Here is a 5,618-nt window from a genome sequence, read left to right as displayed (position 1 = left end):
CGCCACTGCACTCCAGCCTGGGCTACAGAGCAAGACTCCATCTCAAAAAAAAAAAAAGATAGAAAAGAAAAAAAACTCAAGAAGGTATGTCCTTCAAAATAGATTGACAGAAACACAGCATAGCATTTGACATAGCTATCTAGAAACAAAAGAATTGTGTATCCTGCTTTATAAGATACTTTTACAGGCAAGATGAACCTATGTTAGGCTGAAGATAGTTGTTTATTTATATATAAATATCATATACACTATAAGATATACATACAGTAAAAGCTAAAAGTATAGAACTTTATTCTCACACATAGTCTAGCAGCATACTTAGAGATGAAGTCAAAAAGAAAATTTTTCATGAAAAAAACTAAAAAGCTTTTGCCACCATGTTTAACCTTATCTGAGATAGTTTAACTCTTAGAATGTATCAGAGAAAAATTTATGTGTGGATGGCTGGTACATAAAAATGCTAATTGAGATACATATGAGAATTATAGTTAACATTTACTAAACACTTACTTCGTTCCAGACATTATTTCAAGTTTTTTATATGGATTAACAAATCAATTGCTATGAGATAGCATTTTATTGTCCTCACCTTATATCCAAGGAATTGAGGCACAGAGATAACATGCCCAAATGTCAAGTTAATAGTGACTGGTTAAAAACGGTCTGGCTCCAAATCCACGTTTTTAACCACTAGGCAAAGAAGGTTGCACAAATACATGCCATATACTTATAGATTCTGGGAGGAGGGTAAGATTCAGGTAGAGGATTGCAGTTATCTGGTAGTTTTAAATTATTGACATGAATGTATAAACTTGCATAATTTAAAAAAATTTTATATCTCATAAATTTAGTCAAACCTTTTACTGGACTTTCTGTACAATCCTATTTCTTTTTTTTTTTTTTTTTGAGACGGAGTCTCGCTGTCACCCAGGCTGTAGTGCAGTGGCGGGATCTCGGCTCACTGCAAGCTCTGCCTCCCGGGTTCACGCCATTCTCCTGCCTCAGCCTCCCGAGTAGCTGGGACTACAGGCGCCGGCCACCACGCCCGGCTAGTTTTTTTTGTATTTTTTAGTAGGGACGGGGTTTCACCATGTTAGCCAGGATGGTCTCGATCTCCTGACCTCGTGATCCGCCCGTCTCGGCCTCCCAAAGTGACAATCCTATTTCTTCAAGAAGGTCTTACTCTGTTGCCCAGGCTGGGGGGCAGTGGAATGATTATACTTCGCTGCAGCCTCAGTTCCCTGGGCTCAAGCAGTACTCTCACCTTAGCCTCCCAAGTAGCTAGCCATCACACCTGGCTTTTTTTTTTTTTGGTACAGATGAGGTCTTACTATATTGCCCAGGCTTGTCTAGAATTCCTGGTCTCAGCCAGGCGCAGTGGCTCACGCCTGTAATCCCAGCACTTTGGGAGGCACATCCCAGCACAAGGTGGGCAGATCACTTGAGGTCAGGAGTTTAAGACCAGCCTGGCCAACACCATGAAACCCCATTTCTACAAAAATACAAAAATTAGCCAGGGGTCATGGTAGATGCCTGTAGTCCCAACTAGTTAGGAGGCTGAGGCAAGAAAATTAATTGCTTGCATCCGCGAGGCAGAGGTTGTAGTGAGCTGAGATCGTGCCACTGCACTCCAGCCTGGGTGACAGAGCAAGACTCTATCTCAAAACTAAATAAATAAATAAAAGAATTCCTGGCCTCAAGTCATCCTCCCACCTCAACCTCCCAAAGCAGAATTATATCTGATTACCACCAGACACACATCTGCACTTGCTCAAATGAATGGGATCCCCGTGGTGGGACAAACATCATAGCAAATGATAGCATTTGGAGAAAAAGAAGGGGTAGATAATTATTCTTGACAGGTCATGACAGATATGAGCTCTATCTTGCCACCAGTAAGTTTTAAGACCTATCCTAGACTTGTTTTAGTATGGTTGCTGGTCTTTAGGTCCCATTTTAACTTCAAATATGGCTGTGTCCCCTCATAGCTTAAGTTAATTCATGGTACTAAAAAATTCACAAGGTTAAGATGAAAGTAAGCAGTGAAAGTTCAGAATGGAGTAAGATAAACAGTAACTGATCAGTTACCCTCATAGTATGCCCATCTCAGCCACACATAATACTATTATTATAAATAGCTTTCATAATAACATTTTATTACAGTTTTTATTTCTTACCCATTAAACAAGGTTTTTCCATCTTCTTCCATATTATTCCACAGTCATTGGTTAGGTTTCCTCTTCTCCATTACCTACAAGTGGGAAACCATCTGTAAGGCTGGGCTAATACACGGCAAGAAAAAAGCAATTTCATGAATTGTAATTACAAATTCAAAAAAGGACCAGTATATTACAATGCATTAAACTCCCGACAAGTCCTTAATGTAACAGTGAAAAAAACTGTGATCTTTCTTTTTAGCTAAGAGTAACCAAAGAGTCAATCACTTATGGGTAGACTGATCTATCAGTGGAAGTATTAAAGGTTTACTTCCTGAAAAATGCACTTCTGCATTTGTTTTAGGTCTTAAAAATTACACATTATATTTGCATACAATTTGAAACTCAGAAAAAAACACACAAATTCATGGTAACAAAAATACTTCAATATCAAAAGGTAAAATTATTTTAGTGTAAGTGAAATATAAAATAACAAGATGGCATGAGGTGACTTTTTTGTGCTAAGTGGGTTTATGACCTATATGTAAGCAGCATGCTTCTTTAAAAGCGGTATATATTCTGTATACAAGGACAATATATTAGCCAAAGACATCTAGAGTTTATGATTTGGACAAATTACATGTATAAGCATGTTTAAGGTTTCTGACACTTTATCAGGAAGCAGGACTCAGTATTAAGCTTGAGATCGGCAAGCTGGGCCACCACTGTAAGAGGAAAGAAGATTCTCTATTGTGTCACCCTAACAGCTAACACAGATTTCCTCTTGGAAGAAACTTGAAGAAAATATGTTCCCGGCCAGGCGCCCACCGCCCCGTCTGGGAAGTGAGGAGCGCCTCTGTGAGCCTGCTGTGCAACCCTCCAAGTATGAAGTAACAGCCTTATGTGTTATCTTTCTGCCCTTAACAAGTTTGCATTATCAACGTTAAAATTTACTTTTTAATTAAAAGTTTTATAATTGGAGAATATATGTATTTTTTAAAAGAAAAAAGAAAATATGTTCCCGGCTGGGTGCAGTGGCTCATGTCTATAATCCCAGAACTTTGGGAGGCCAAGACGGGCGGATCATGAGGTCAGGAGATCAAGACAATCCAGGCTAACATCTTGAAACCCCGTCTCTACTAAAAATACAAAAAAAAAATAGCAGGGCGTGGCGGCAGGCACCTGTGGTCCCAGCTACTCGGAAGGCTGAGGCGAGAGAATGGTGTGAATCCGGGAGGTGGAGCTTGCAGTGAGCCGAGATCGCGCCACTGCACTCCAGCCTGGGCGACAGAGCGAGGTCCATCTCAAAATAAAAAAAAAGAAAAGAAAATATGTTCCCATAACATGGGCTCCCATCACTCATGTACAGTTCCCTTGGAGTAGGTGGTTTGCTGCAGAGTGGCTGGCTGTCAAGACCCTAGAATGGTTGTCAAGAAAGGGAAATTGCTCTGCATTAGACAAGGAAGAATTCGGTTTTACATCGCTGAAAGGAATGGGGAGAAGAATGAGGAGGAGAGGGAAAGAATAAGAAGAAAAGAGTTAGTATAATGGAGCAGAGCTGGGATTAGGTGGGGGTGAAGCTCTTGGGTCAAGGGAGGCCTGAAAACATTTTAAGAACAGGAATGTTTTACTAGGGAAGTTGTTTGCATTAATGCAAAGTAAGGCTCACTCCACCTCTATTTTGCCCCTTTCTTCAGGTAGGTACACAAAATCTGCAAATGCCCTGTGTGAATAGTGCCTTTCTGAAAATCAAAGAGGGAGCCAAGTTTCACATGTGGGTGCACTATGGTGCAAATCAGTGGCATGAGGCCAGAAAGTAGGTCCCAGGAAGCATAAGAGGTTACAAGATCATGAAACCCAGCAAATAAATATTTTTAGGGAAAGCTTACAACTTCTAGTTCTAGGTCAGGGGTTCTGAGGCAACTATATCCATGAAAAGCTAAGCTGACACTTTATGGATAGGGGTTTCACATCCATAAAATGTCCCTCAAATGACCCTACTTTCAATATAAGAACACCAAAAAATTTAAAGTTAACTTTATTACATTTAAATCCAAGTTATTCCAATTAATTTGGGATGCTCCCCCAAAGCTGACTATAATAATCAGTTCCATACCAAGTAGCACCTAGGACATGTACGTAACCATATGGAGTTTAGGCTTAAAGCCCTAGGAAAGTTATATTAATAAATGTGAAGATTAGTAACTTCAATAATTACGATGGTGATCCTGAACACTGGGAAATTATAATAAATCAGCTCAATGCTGAAAACTATTAATAAGATTCCACACATTCAAATATTTTCTATCCAGGTACCACTTATATCATTTACACTACTGCAATATATTTTTAAATGGGTGGGAAGTGAAATTACAGATATATGAAACAAATCACTACAGTAGGAACTAACTAAAAATGTGGATGACATCCCTTTAAACGGTCATTAGAAAGGAAGTTCCCAAAGTCAGGAGGCCATATTCCAAGCTTACCTGTTACTGAAACATGCTGAACTCTCAGGGGCTGTCTGGCTCATGCAAGAAAAGAGCACATGATGTGGAGTAACAGAGACCAGTCATCATCATGGTGTCCATTTATTACAAGACCTTCCTTAACTTCTCCGAGCCTGTTTTCTAATCTACTTCACAGCACTGGTGTAAGGAATAAATGAGAACGCAAGTAAAATACCAGTGCACTGCCTGGCACATAGCTGATGATCAACAAAGGTTTAATTTCCTTCCTTTGTCTACCTTTAGTTTAGAGCAATTTTCAGGGCTTGAAAAGGAGAAAATCCATTCCTGAAACCTTACCCAATTTACTCTTATTCTGCCAAATAATAACAATGATGATGATGGTGATGATTATTAATATAGCCAGCAACACTGATAACAGTGTTTACTGTGTGCCAGAAACACAGTTAAGTGCTGTTACATATATTAACAAATTCAATCCTCATAACAACTGTGAGGTAGATATTTTTATTCCAATTTTACAGATGAGGAAACTGTGGCATACATAAGTTCCACAGCCAGTAAGTGGCAAGGCAAGGATTCAAACCCAGGTTTCTGCTCTTCAGAAACATACCAGGCTGGGATGGGAGCAGTGGCTTACGTCTGCTATCCCAGCACTTTGGAAGGCCAAGACAGGAGGATTACTTGAGCCCAGGAGCTTGAGACCAGCCTAGGCAACACAGGGAGACCCTACCTCTACAAAAAATAATTTGCTGTGTGTTTTGGCACAAGTCTGTAGTCCCAGCTACTTGGGAGGCTAAGACAGGAAGATCACTTGAGGCCAGGAGGTCAAGGCTGCAGTGAGCTGTGTGTGATTGTACCACTGCACTCCAGCCTGAGTGACAGAGTGACACCTTGTCGAAAGAAAGAAAGAGAAAGAAAGAAAGAAAGAAAGAAAGAAAGAAAGAAAGAAAGAAAGAAAGAAAGAAAGAAAGAAAGAAAGAAAGAAAGAAAT

At 39.8% G+C, this 5,618-nt stretch overlaps 1 protein-coding gene across 1 annotated transcript in view; it reads right to left on the bottom strand.

Annotated features, from left to right (window-relative positions):
- USP49 (ubiquitin specific peptidase 49) overlaps nt 1-5,618 on the bottom strand; it is a 112,338-nt gene that overhangs the window by 77,087 nt on the left and 29,633 nt on the right. Inside the window, exon 3 of the mRNA XM_011944726.1 lies at nt 2,178-2,251. The gene's annotated coding sequence lies outside the window, so the exon portion shown is untranslated. The remainder of the gene's footprint in view (nt 1-2,177; nt 2,252-5,618) is intronic.

Source organism: Colobus angolensis, unplaced genomic scaffold (genome assembly GCF_000951035.1).
Source record: "Colobus angolensis palliatus isolate OR3802 unplaced genomic scaffold, Cang.pa_1.0 Scaffold105, whole genome shotgun sequence".
In the NCBI taxonomy this organism is placed as follows: Eukaryota; Metazoa; Chordata; class Mammalia; order Primates; family Cercopithecidae; genus Colobus; species Colobus angolensis.
Note: the sequence above shows the minus strand (reverse complement) of the source record. Positions and strands in the feature narration are given on the sequence as shown.